Consider the following 14542-nt stretch of genomic DNA (forward strand, 5'->3'; position numbering starts at 1 on the left):
CCCTCCTCCCACTCCCACCTCTCTCCCCTCATCCCCTCTCTGTTCCCCCTGCACCCTCCTTCACCTCTCTACTCTACCCTCCCTCTCCTCTCAACTTCTCTCAATCTCTCCCTTCATGCTGTGTTTTTTCACAACCCCTCCTGCTTTCCCTTCTCTCTCTATTTCTATCACACTGTTGTCAACAAGACAGAAACTGTCTGCCGGCATCTCGGAGAGACAGGTCCTGCAGACCTGCCAATGGAGACAAAGTGTCTTTAAATACCAGACGCTCTAACATCCTTATCAGGCCTGTGGAATGAGTTCCTTTCATGGAAAACAAAATGTTCATTTACACAGAAGTGGCAGTTTTCAGAACAACAGGATTAATTCAGATGTAATCTGGAGAATTTAAAGGAAATCAAACAAAACATGTACTTTGCTTGAGTGTTTCCATAATACAGAGCTTTATACTTCTGTTCCAACAGCTACAGTTACCACTTACTTTTCAGTAAACCGTGCAAAACGTGATCAGTTTACATAATATGAAGTTTTATTATTATACTGTAGACTGAAAGCCCCAGCTCAATCTCAACCTGCTGCAATATTGATGTCATGTCAGTAATGATGATCCAACAACATATTAACTGACAGGGATCATTCTGAAAAAATGAGTACTTTCTATACTTGGAGTACATTTAGTTGCAAATACTTCTGTACTTTAACTTTAGTCAGATTTAAACACGGAACTATGACTTTTAGGGGTTTTTTGTAGTTGCAGTGTTGCTTCAGAGGTAAATAATAGCAATACAAGTATAGATTGCAGTGGCTCTCAATACATTGATTTATAGTATATATTTCATATATAATATGAATTGTATTTACAGCAAGTGGCAGCCTTGCAGTCAGCACTGAAGTGCCAAAGACTGCAGTTCCTCTAATGGCCACTTGAGGCTGACTTCAAAAGCCAGTCAATCCCTACGGCCCCCCACGTTACAATGGCCAACTTTACAGCAGAATAAATGTATTTACAGCCTGGTACAAAAACACTTTTGGACACTTTAGCTAACGTTCCCATTCATGACAACAGTACGGGGGTAATTTTTAAGATAACTTACCTGGTTAAATGTTATAAAGGCTTAAGACCCTGACACAGCAAGCAAACAGTCAGGGAGCATCTGTCGCCCTACTCAGTGCAGTGTGTCCAACACTGTTGCCCCTCATTGGCCCTTGTAGGCTTTTTTTTTTTGTTTTCTTTTCTTTGTTTTGTTTTTCAGCATGTTAATTCGGTGACAGCAGAGTTTGTCGGTGAGTGAAATCTCCCTGATCGGCAGTTCAGCTCAGCACATGAGAAGAGAAGGGGAAGCGAGGAAGGTAAACAAACAGCAGAAGTCAAGATGGAGTGAGAATACAAACTTGTTACATGAGGTAAGATATCTTTTCTTTAGCCATTGAGCTCTGTAGCAGAAATGTTTCATGACTGTGTTATTGTTCATTGGCCCACAGTAAATTCTTAAACACATTTGATTGTGTTGTTAATGTGCTAACTGGCTAACTATTATCAAGATGGTCTTCCTGTTTCCCTTTTTGAATGAGGATTACATACTACTGTCGCCTGCAGGTGTTGAGAGTTATTCCTCTCGAGCAGGCACAGAATGTACATGCTGGTTGACCATCAGCTATAGTCTTTGCAGTGTGTTCATGAGCAACTTTCTGGCCAAAACACAGAGAACGTGAGGTAACTCAACAGTCGGCTTTCATTGCTGCTATTTCTCTGAAGTCAAATTAGTGTGTCTGGGCCTTTAAAGTTATGCATAATTAAAGGCGGGGCCACTTTTATTGATAGGTGGGTCCCGTCAGTTGCTACCATGGTGACAACGTTACTTGGGTAACGTAACCATGGTGTAACCCCAGATTCACATAGTGTAGACATAGCTGTAGCTGTCGCTATTTTAGTGTGTTTTCAGTTAATTAAAGTTAAGTGTAACATTTTGGTCAGCTAAAAAAGTCTTCTTCAGCGTTTGGTTGCACTCAAAGATGCTCTAACGAGTCGGATGTTCAGTTTTACCGGTAAGTACTTTTTGTTTTAATGCATCAAAGCCTGTTTTTCGCTAGCAAAAATTAGCATTAGCATTAGCTTAATCACAGTTAACACTGGGTGAAGTTCATTGTTTATTGATTATTTGGATCAGTTATTACTAAGGCAACAGCTACTCTTCCCAGGGTCCGTGTTAAGAATATGATATACACAAGCTTTCATCAACACGCAAACATAAATATTCCCTAAATTACCTGCCCCATAGAGGCATCATTCTAACTAAGCTAGCAGCTAGCGTTAGATTTGTTTCAACCCCTTGTATCTCCCAGAGGATACATTTTTTTGAGCATCACAACCCCTGCTAAATTATTTGTTTTAATTTCGAAATCTGATCCCTCTGGTCTGATAGCATTTGGAAAGTCTAGAAGAGCTGCACGATTGAAATGTTTCATCCCCATTCAAGTTAGCAGAGCGCTAAACTGGAAGTTGGGCATTCAGATGACAGAAGTTAGCTGACCGGCCTCACTCCTCTATAAGTCTCTCTCACAGTGCGGAAGATCCGGGTAATTTCGGGTCCATGTCATTGGTCCGACATCCCGTTGTTCCGATATGTGATTGCCACTTTCTTTTTCATTTTAACCCACACCATGATCTTTTCCTGACCCTAACCAAGTGTTTTTTGTGCCTAAACCTAACCAGACCTTAACCACAGGGCATCATGATGATTTCGGAACAACAGGACTTCGGAACAATGGGTTTAATATGGTCGGAACAATGGGCTGTCGGACCAATGGGTTGTCGGAATAATGGCTTGTCGGACCAATGGGCAGTTCCTGTAATTTCATACTGCAGAAACCAGGCCCCCAGGAAGTGTGTTAGGCTTTGAAGCCAATTTTCATGGTGGCCAAACAGTGGAACTGTAATATCTGGGGTCTGTCATGTGATGCCATTGGGCCAAAAAGACTTCTTCCTATTGACTTACATGGCGAAAGAGATGTCTGTAAATCAGTGGATACATTTTTTTGAGCGCCACAACCCCCATGGAAAGACTTGTTTCACAATCAGGATTTCATCAATTTGATCTGATAACATTTGAAAAGTCTAGAAGAGCCGCAATTAAATCATTTTCTCCCCATTTAAGTTAGCAGAGCGCTAAACCTGAAGTTAGCTGTTTGGCCAGCAGTAGTTGACCGCCCGTGCTTGGTGGCTCTACGTCTCTGGTGTGCTTGTTCCAAGGTCCGGGTAATTTCATACCATGGAAATAGAGCTTTTTTGGCTTCATGCACCACTAGGTAACTTTAATAGGAATGAACAGGGGGCTAGCCTCAAATGCTATATCCAGTTCATGTTCAAAACGGGAGTCTACAAATAATGGGTGACGTCACGGTGGCTACGTCCAATATTTTATACAGCCTATGGTTGACAGTCATGGATTTTACCACTAATTTTATTGTAAAAGTATAATCATGTATATGTCATTAAGAAAAGCTGAGTTATTATTTAAACGTTTTTTTCCACCTCTCTCCCCTACACTCTCTGGCTGTCAGGTTTTAATTCCCCATAAAGGTTTTTTCTGTTTGTCTTTGAGAGTGGCTCTGTCTTTAAGTTATTCTATATTAAATCCTGTCTCCTTATGCCGTGGATCACATCACATACTGCAGTAGCAGCAAATACTTTTCTTGAGTGGGCCAGATGGCCAGACATAATGTAATGCAAGCTTCAGAATATTGCAGAGCTACTATGAAAAGTTCCCTGAGCTGTTTCTATTATTACAAAGAAAAAAAGTGCGGACATGATGCATTATTAATAAGGTGAGGATTGATCAATGCATTCCTATAAATAATAGGATGTTTTTATTAAATCTTATCAACACAAATGTAAAAGAAAAACACGCCATACGGCCGTAGTCGTAACATTAGTCACTGGGAGTGAATCATGGAGGTTGTTACTCATCTGTGAGCAAAGAACAGAAGTCTTGATGTTGACTTGATCTGCTCTGGATAACGTTACAGTGTTTTTTCCTCAGCAATGGGCAATTTCAACATAGCTCACACTGATTTTCGAAATCTGATGATTCAGTGTGTATTTCAGTGTTGTGCGCACGCTGACCTGTGACTTACTATTCCAGGCTTGTACTTTGTTGAACAGTGAGAGGAGTGAAAAGTGGAGATAATGGGTCATTAAAAATAGGTTCAAAACAAAATGCCAGTGCACAGTGTGAAAATATGCCAACTGTTTCTGTCAGATCGCGGTCCGAGTCGTTCGTCCGCGCGGCCACCTGATGTGATCGGCAATAAACAAACACTTCATAAATCTAGAAAGCATTCCGTCTCTATCAATGTGTGTCTTGTGCCGTGTCATAGGTCTTCAAACCTCTCGTTGCTGATCACCCCACCAGTCATCTCATTAACTCCCTTCCAACCTCTCCCTAACCCCTGGTACAGGCTTTACTCTTGACATTATGGGAGGGACCACTTATCCACTCAAAGGACCCATGCTGTGCTGCCTGTGCAAACTGCCTGATTAGTTGGCCACCCCTGACTTGCTGTTTGGTCTGTGAGTGTCGAATGATAGATTGTCTCTCATTTGTCTTTTTCAAAAGCCTTTATAAGCCTCTGCTCCATCTGCACGGTCAGTACATCCACCTGGTGCTTGTGTTATTTGAAGTTCACTCATGAACAGGCATTTCTGAAGTCAAGAGGGGCTGAATGAGCAATAAAGTGCTTTTTATGGTACATTTACAGAACGGGAAAAATAAACTGCTTTCAATTTCTTTCCTATTACTTGATTTCACTTTCATGGACAGTGTTTACAGAGTGTGACTGCGCCGTCTCCTTTTCACATTGCAGAGCTGTTTCTGTGTCCGGTGAGAATAGTAACACAAGCCTTTACAAAGACACACACGGATGAGAGCTTTAAAAACAAACCTTCATCTGACTGTCAGGAAAATATTTATTGGTGAAGGTGGCTCTCCTCACCCTCCCACCCCTGGAATGACCTCCGTTTACCCAGGGCATACTCTCGTTCCCTACACACCCCACAGAACTCCTGCTGGAAATGGGTTTGTGTTACAGGGCCCCTGGGGGGCTCGCAGCAGGGGCTGGAGGCCGTCAAGAGCAGGCCCCTTCAGCCATGGACAGCTCCTCCGCTCTCGCAGAGTCAGCGAGGGAAAGACCTGAACTTGGAATGACCCCACCAAGCAAAGTCCCCGATGGGTTCATCCACAGGCCAAAGCTCCGGTTCCCCTCACCCCTAAATTTTCCTGTTCTTCTCTTTTTTTGGACCTGTTTTTCCAACTACACCAATACATTTTCCAGAGAAGTTTCACCCCACCCCCCATCCCTTCCTGCCACCCCCCCCCCAAAAAAAAACAACATTTCATACAGAGTCACCTAGTTAACTCTTCTTACTCCTCTCACCAAGAGGAAAGGCCTTTCAAGTTTATAGCCCTTCAGATGCTTCTTCCTCTTGACACCTGCCGTCCGAATGTGTTGGGAGTGTGGAGAGTTTATTGTGTCCTTATCATGTATATGTAGGTGTTTGTGTTCCTGTGAGCCACAAAGAAAGAAAGAAAGAAAGAAAGAAAGAAAGAAAGGTATCATATAACTCTAAAAACTGGCATTCTTTATCGACCCTTTAGGGATTTACTGGAGGCACAACATGACTCTCCACCACAGGGCTGTAGGCCACATAGGAGTCTCAGAATGTTATCTTGTTGTGTTACTGGGAGCCAGAATAGAAGGAGTCATGGCGCAAAACTTAAATATGAACACATACCAGCCACCACTGCCCATCAACAAAAACAAAGACAGCTACAGTTCGATGCGATAAGATGAAAGGACTGGACGGAGGCGATCATCAAAACTGCTCGCATGTACAATACAAAAGTATTTCCTGTTGTAGGGATAAATAACATTATGTATTTAAAAAATTGGAAAGGTATTAAAAGGAATATCGAATTTCTTGGTAACACTAACTTTTTTGTGCGTTAGCTAACGTTAGCTAATGCGAAAGTGTTCAAGTGTCGTCCTCCTTTGTAAGCTTGGCATCGTAATCAACCACAAAGCCGGCCATCCAACCTTCAGCAGTCCTGTCAAATCATCCATACACTGCCGCTCTGGTCAGTCTTTACTTATTCAAGTAAGTGATTGACCTGACATGGTGCGTTCGTAAATTCAATCTGACATTCTACACTATAATTTGAGCCCTGTTGTTCAAAGAAAGGGAGCGTTATATTTCTATATCAATCAACAAATTATCAAGTAAATCACACATTCACTCTGCCCTGCGCTCTGCTACTCCGTCTCCCCAGACAGAGTGCTCAGAGTGTGGTGCTCTGAATAACCAAACGGTACATTCTGACTTTACAAACAGTCCAGTCAGAATGAGCATTTCTGAACGCATCACTATCTTCCTCCATTGTCTAAAACAAGCCAGTAGAGCTTGTTAGCTAGCGCTGGCCAATGTTGTAGAGAATTGTTTTGCCTCCAGCTAAGCCCCGCCCACCAAAAACATCATACTGTTTGCTAACATTAAAAGGGTCTACAATGATAATTAGATACTTAAGTAGATTTTACTGATAATACCCGCTATGGTGAAGAGTTTACCAACAGTTGCCTGTCAACACATCCTACAAACAAAAAGCAACGTTAAAGTAGCACTGACTTGTTTTTCTGGCCACCTGATGAATGCTAACTTTTCATTTAGCCCTGTTCCCGTTTTGATTTCCACCAGCTGCTGAGGGAGAATACCTGTCTCTTTAGCTGCTAAAGGCTCCACTTTGTTCACCAGCTGGAAGGTACTGTACACTGGATTTATTAGAGCTTAAAACAACCGCCTGCTGCTGTTGGAAACAAGGTTGATGACAACAGAGTTTGTGGGCACGAAAACAGCAACAGTGAGCTTAAAGGAATACTTCACCTCTCAAATGTTAATTTATATATCAATTATTCGCCCTTTGTTACTTTGAATTCATGAAGAAAATGTTTTTCTCACATGCCTCCATGGTGAACGAAAAATCCGAAAAATCTCACACAACTCATGTAGAATCATCCAAATCTCATTTATCTAGTCATATGCGCAAACCTTCCCGAACAGACAGACCTTTCCGACAAAGAACTGAACTAAAGTAAAACTTACCCACAGTCTCTTCGAATCCGGTGCATCAGTCCATCCGTCTCTCCATTGAAAGAAAAAGTCATTTTACCTCGCTTAATAAGATAAGATAAGATAAGATACACCTTTATTGATCCCATAATTGAGAAATTCCAGGATAATACAGGAGCTGCTGGTCTACCACAGCATCAGTTGGTAGTTTGTTTGTGTTTGTGAGTTTGTAAACAGATGTTTTGATATAGTTTTGCTGTTGTTAAAACATGGACACCTATGACTTCAATTTATCAAGGATTTTTACAGTTTTTGGATTCCTCGTTCTCTGGTGGCATGCGTGAAAAAGTTTTCTTAACAAATTCCTTTAAAGATGCTAAATGTGCACAGTACTAGAAATGAGCGCGTTCACCGTTATCTGTATCTGTTCAACCAACTAAATTATCTGTATCTGTACTTGGAATTGGCTGGGGTTATGTCAGAAGTGGGTGTGGCTTAAATCAAGAGTGGGTTAGGCCTAATTAGAAGTTGTTATCTTAAAGGGATAGTGCACCCAAAAATAAAAATTCAGCCATTATCTACTCACCCATATGCCGAGGGAGGGTCTGGTGAAGTTTTAGAGTCCTCACAACACTTATGGAGATCCAAGGGGAGAGGGGGTAGCAACACAACTGCACACCTAATGCAGGTTTACGGCACCCCAGAATAAAACGTCCAAGAACACATAATTGAAACCACAAAATGTCTCCATACTGCTCGTCTGCAGTGATCCAAGTGTCCTGAAGTCCTGACATAAAAAGTTGTTTGGAAAAACATTGTACAGAGAGGCAGTCAGAGCTACAGGCTACAATGAGGCTAAAAACAGAATTCAAATGATGTTTTTCCAAACAACTTTTTATGTCAGGGCTTCAGGACACTTGGATCACTACGGACGAGCACTATGGAGATATTTTGTGGTTTCAATTCTGTGATCTTGGACGTTTTAATCTGGGGCGCCGTCAGCCATTAGGTGTGCAGTTGTGTTGCTACCCCCTCTCCCCTTGGATCTCTGGAAGTGTTGTGAGGACTCTAAAACTTCACCTGAGCCTCCCTCGGCATATGGGTGAGTAGATAATAGCTGAATTTTCATTTTTGGGTGCACTATCCCTTTAAACCTGAAGTTTATGTGGATTGATCAGAAGTTGTGATATTTATTACCTGTGAGAAAAGTACTTAGTAATTCAGGTAATCACATATTTTACTCACAAAAAGTACATTTTCTGTACTGGATACTTGTTTCATTCGTTTAATGCAGTAGCCTACAGCTTTGGGGAAGTGCAGAGTAATATTTTTTTAGGGTTATCACTGAGAGTGATCCCTTCAACAAAACACATATTGGTTTTATAGGAGCCATCCCCAGTGTAAAATGTATGTGTGGAATACTAATTTGTCCTGGAGGGGTCACTGTACTATCATGGGTGTTTGTCATTATAGGTAAGAACCATTCATTCAGGGACAGGTGTTGCTAGACGGGGGAGCACACCTAGTTTTTTGACCGCAACACCAGGCCATGTCAAGTCAGGTGTACGCTGCTCAATATAATGGTGAAAATTTGTCCCTTTGAATGGTTAATGAACACAGATTCATGGATGTTTGCATGTTTTCAGGTGAGACCACAGCGGTGAAGAAAGAATTCTGCATCAGAGAAGAAGAAGTGGACTCTTTGTTTTTACCTGGTGAGCAGTGGTTGGTTAGGTCAGGCCAGGGCGTCAATTAGTAGGTAGCCTGTCCATGCAGCCCCTCAGTGACTTTAAGTTTAGGCTTAGCCGCTACAAATTTAATCCACTAATAATATAAAAGTATTGATTAGTGCAGGTGGTGGTGCTTGCAGACGTGTGGTTTGACCACTTCCACTGAGGTGACGAATCTTATCTTAGAAATACATGTGGTGTACAGTAAAACATGACAACTCTAACATGATGCAACAGAACAGCGAGACACAGATTACTCATGTTACATCATCAGTAGATTGTTGTAGAGACTGAACACACAATAGATAAGATCAACTATGAGTATCTTTTCTTCTGAACAAGATCTTCATCATATCAAATGTTCCTCATCACTTTATTACTACGGGTATGAAATGCAGAATTCCTGACAGACACAGAATCTACTTCAGTCAGTTAAGTTTACAACGACAAGATATGTTACTCCTCTGATGTACCATTTTAGGAAGCTCCACGAAACACTGCAAGTCAATGAGTCACCCAGTTTGAGTCAAAGTCATGGAGATGAATTCTTTTGCTTCTGACTCTGAACTCTTCACTGCTGCTCAGGCACTAAATGCAGTGGACTTTTCCACTCAGCCTGAGCCTGTGTGAGCTCTGAGCAGAGCGGCTGGCAGAGAACCAGACATCAGCGCTGGTACTATAAAGGCTTAAAGACAGACAGGGCTCCAGAGGCATTGGCAAGCCTTCCCCCATGAATTTTGCATAATAAAGTCCGTAACACTCAATATCCTCACCTTAGTTGTCCACCATTTATGATACCAGTGAGGGGGCCCAATGGATTTATAGGTATTAAAATGTCCCCTCGAAAATTGGATTTCTATTAAATGCTATGGTAAGGAATTTTAACAAGGAAAGCTCATTTGTTGGCAGCGGCTCTCCTTTTTTCCACTTGAAAATGTAGGAAAGCGTGGGTGTGAACCTGAAAGTGTGCTTGGATTCAGTATCCTGTGAGATTAATTTTAATGTGAATCAGCCAATGTTTAACAGTCAGGATCAGATCACAGAGAAGTAAACAAAAGCATGTGAATGAAAGCAGCACCACGTTGCACACTGAGCACAGTAAGTGCACATTCTCTGATGCATGCTTTGAAAAAATTATGCCTTTGCTCCCCCATGTGGTGCAGTCATGTCATTGCACCTTTGTTGAAGACTGCAAAGAGGATCCAATGTGGTTTTCATGATAGCTGCTCTTCATGATGTAATGCTGGTGATTTGAATTTATTATTATTGTTTTATGAAATGCTGTGGGAACATCCACATTAATTTAACTTAGGAAAGAGAATCATCGTTCAGTTTGAAGATCTGTCATACATCACACCTTGGTTTTAAACACAGTCCATTTGAGAGGAGGTTTTGACTCTTATTCAAAGACAGAAACCACAGAGCCGAAAGACGCGGGCCTGTGATTGAGCTGTCACAGAGATGTAAAATATAGCACCGCTCCATTAACAATATCTGGGAGACACTTTTTATGGACGCCCAGCATATTTGAGCTTTTATATCGAAATGAATTTTATTCTACAATTGTTCGCACCACTGAACAGGAAAATGTATCCTTATAGGCTGTCTTAAAAAAGCTTTTTACTACAGTTGCGTGCTCTCACAGATACGTTTATAATCTTCTTTCCAATTTATTCTTTGTGGAAGAGCTCAGTCTTATCCCTCGGCGTTATTACTTTAAGACCAGGTTTGTTCATATTAATGAATATTTACAGAACTGCTCATATGAGGATATAATCTACTAGTTTTTACACTGAGTTGTTACTTAAATATATATTTATTTTTATCAATTTAGTGGATAGTAAGTCATCTTAAAGCTGGAGTTGCTAACTTTTAAAAGTTTTGTCATATTTAATGAGACTGTCCTTATATCCTAACACATGAGAGAGATAATCTGTAAATAAATTCATGTTCCTCTGCCTCCTTGTTGTGCTTCTCATGGCATTTTCAAGAACGAAAACAAGCAATCGCTATTGCAGCTGTCAATCATGTCAATCACTGCTTGTGAACTGCGGTCAAACTATCAAACTGGGCAGTGCTGATCAAATATGAATCAAGATTCTTCTTCAAATGTTATAAGAATCATATTTTAGTGTACTGTTTAGCTGTGAAATAAGAACATTTGTGAACCAGCCAGATTCTTGCAAATGCCATTAGAAGTGTAACTCTGCTTCCTTGTTAGGTGGCGTTCTCCAGTCTAGCTAGTAGAATAGAATAGAATAGAACATATCTTTATTGTCCACCATGCATGGAAATTTGTCTATGGCTCACCAACCGCAAAATACAACATTGCGAAAAGCAAACAAATAGTTCGTAAGACAACAAGTAGAGTCATTACAAAACACTTAGCACATTAAATCAGCACATTGTGTGTCTGTGGTTTAAAACTCATCAATCACATGGTTGAGTTAAGGATACTGATGGCTCTCAGGATGAAGGTCTTCATCATTTTGGTTGCCAGTGAGACTAATAAGTAGACAACAGGTTCTCTTGCATTATCCTCTTCAATTCACACCAACATACGGCAAGACAGCGTACTTCCAGGTTCTCTCTAACTCAGCTGCAGCATACTGTAAAACTTCAATTAAAGTGCTAGTCCCAATCAAACGCCCATGGTGTGGCTACACATTTTGACAAATAAACACCTGTCTCAGTTAGATGCCTGTTCTGATTGAAAAGAAGTTCTTTTTTTTTTTTACTCTTCAGAGTTTTTCGGATGTATAAAACTGGGTTGTTGGCTACCTCAGATTATGTGTCCATTCCTCTATCAGTCAGTCCTTATCTCTTTTTTTTGTAACCTTGTCACAGTCTATTATGTCATAAAAAAGTTAGTAGGCTATAGTATGACATAAAATCCTCACAGTATAGAATGTCATTAGACAAAGTCAAAATATGTCACAAAAAAGTAGTCGTATATCAAGTTATTAAAAAATCAAAGTATAGTGGTCATAAAAATGTCAAAGCAGAATGTTGTTGAAAAGAGCCAAAAATAATGCAAGAGCATGCCAAAAAAAAGTATAGTATGTAACTTAAGAAAGTTGGAAAATTGTCAGACTATATTATGTACTACACAATAAAATGCAACAGTATAGTATCCCGCCTAAAAAAAATCCTACGAAAAAAGTCATAGTATGGCATGTCATAAGAAACTTATTGTGTAGTGTGCAAAACATGTTATAACAATTGTCTTCCCTGATCTTTGCTGAGCTTTTGTGTGAAGGGAATTAAAGGCCTGTCCTATATAGACACCTGTCCCTGTTAAGTTCAGTGATTTAAGCAAATTATAGCCCGGTCTTGTTATTGATAGAGATGTACCGATACCACTTTTTTCTTCCCGATACCAATCCCGATCACTGAACCTTAGGTATCTGCCGATACTGAGTACGATTCAATACCAGCGCGTAAAATAAAAATGGATGGGATATGAATTGTTGTATGTCAACTAAATACATAATAGTAGAATTAATGCCATAAATCTTTTTTTTTTTTTTTTTTTTACCAAATTGTGTGGCTGCACTTCAACCTGTGTCTTGATCTGTGTCAACACTGGATAATAATATTTTTTTTAAAAAAAAGACATTTTAGAGGCTACAGTAGAATGCTTTTTAAACTCCGCTCTGTTTCCGTTTTGTTTGCCTGTAGTGTGTGTATTTGTAATGACATGAGGCATTACATGATATCGGATTGGTCATAGGCTGTACTCGCCGATACCTGATGCCGCATTTTAGGCAGCATCAGAGGCATTTCTGATACTGGTATCGGTATCGGTACAACAAATTGAAGTTTTACGGTATGTTACACTAACACCTGTCTCCCACAAAACAATGTCTAACTCTCATTTCAGGCTATGGAGACATAGAAGGTACACATGAAAATATGTAAATAAAATAACAGCTCAAGTGCTATGAATGATAAAGGAATAATTACTGTATGGAATAATACAAAGTCCAAAAATAACAATGTGGAGTTATTCCACCTTTAATATTATTCTGTAACAACAGAATGTTCAGAGGGGCGGCAGTAGCTCAGCCCATAAGGACTTGGCTTGGGAACCGGTAGGTTGCAGATTCAAGTCCCCATCCAGAACCAAATATGGAGTGTGGACTGGCAGCCGCAGAGGTGCCCCTCAACAAGGCACCGAACCCCCAACTGCTAAGGGTACCTGTCCATGGCATCCCCCTTACTCTGACATCTCTCCATTTTAGGTCCTGTTTGTTCATGTGTGTGTATTTCAGATCAGTGTGTGTATATGACAACAGAGTGAAAAAATGAATTTCCCCAGGGGATTGATAAAGTATTTCTTCTTCTTTTTCTTCTTCTTCAAATTAGTAGGGGGGCTTAATTATGAATAACCCAAAAATATAATGTGTACAGTAACTACGGTTACAGAGGCACTATGTCTCATGTAGTCATAGTCAACACGCCAAAACTTATTTTTTATAAAAGTCACCAACATAAAAAAGAATCAGCTATCTGTGTAACACATATCATACAGACAGTAAAGAGAAGACTGTCTAAAAAATGTCTGAGGAATGTACATTTCCCTTTGACTCTATGGCGTGATATAACTGTGCACACAGAAATATGTTAAAGCCGGTAATTGGTGGTGAAAGCACTATTCAGATTGCCATTTCACTGAAAATGAATGTTCAGATAATTGCACCAATTATGCATGAATGAATCCAAATTAACATGACTGAGCCTAAGTGTTCTTTTGAACTTCGAGAGTAACCTTTTCAAACCTGCTTACCCCAAGGTTGTCCCGGCACGAGGAAGGGTAAACCACAGATCTAAAGAGAGATGATGGAAAGGGATAATACTTTAATCTCAGCTGGATCTCCACAAAGTTAAAGGGCACATTGAAGAAAGAAAAGGATTACGGTTTCTTCTGACAGCTGACTCTGTGACTTTGTTGATGTTCTGATGGGAGAAACAGACAAGAGTAGGAAAACTGCTCAGACCAGAGGAGATATGCAAGTGCATATTTGGGATGATGTATAGTGTATTATATCACTCAGTCCTTATCGTTTCCCATTTTGTAACCTTTTGCCAAAAAGCAAAACAAAAAATAAAGAAAATATTGAAAAGATATTGAGAAAGTGTTGGAGTCCTGAGCAGAATGAAAACATATTTTATGCTCACATTTTCCAAAACAAAATCAAAGGCCTTGAAATAGTAGATAATCATAACCATTTGTTTTGTCAAAGGAAACATGTAACTGATATTTGTCTTTGCTTTCAGCCCAAATCAGTCTCAAGTGATCCAAGTATTACTGGTTCCATTAAAGGCCCTCTGAATGGGGATTAAATAAAAAAGATTTAAAACATTGTCTGTGGTGCCCCAAATACTTGTGAATAAATGATAAAAGAGGATATTACGTCCAAAATACAACATCTCATTTTTAGGCCTTTGTTTTGGGAAACGCTGCTTTGGAATAAGCCGACTTAATTCAGCTCAAGGCCCTGAATGTGAAGTGCCACAGTATCCAGAGAGTAATCATGTCTATGTGATGATGTCTTGGACCTTTATGAGCTTTAAGTAATCGCTGACCTCTGCTGGTGACCTGTGGGACTTACAGCTTTTAAAGAGCTACATCTTCTCTGACACAGTTCTCCAGCCATCAGTACAACACCCCCCTCTCCTTTCATCCGCT

General features: G+C 40.3%; 1 long non-coding RNA gene across 1 annotated transcript; it reads left to right on the forward strand.

Annotated features, from left to right (window-relative positions):
* The first annotated feature begins 6737 nt into the window (after nucleotides 1-6737).
* LOC125897580 (uncharacterized) lies at nucleotides 6738-13703 on the forward strand. Its single transcript, XR_007450445.1, has 3 exons — nucleotides 6738-6812; nucleotides 8767-8835; nucleotides 13646-13703. It is a non-coding gene; the product is annotated as an uncharacterized LOC125897580 (long non-coding RNA).
* The last annotated feature ends 839 nt before the right edge of the window (nucleotides 13704-14542 follow it).

This window comes from Epinephelus fuscoguttatus, linkage group LG1 (genome assembly GCF_011397635.1).
Source record: "Epinephelus fuscoguttatus linkage group LG1, E.fuscoguttatus.final_Chr_v1".
NCBI classification, from domain to species: Eukaryota; Metazoa; Chordata; class Actinopteri; order Perciformes; family Serranidae; genus Epinephelus; species Epinephelus fuscoguttatus.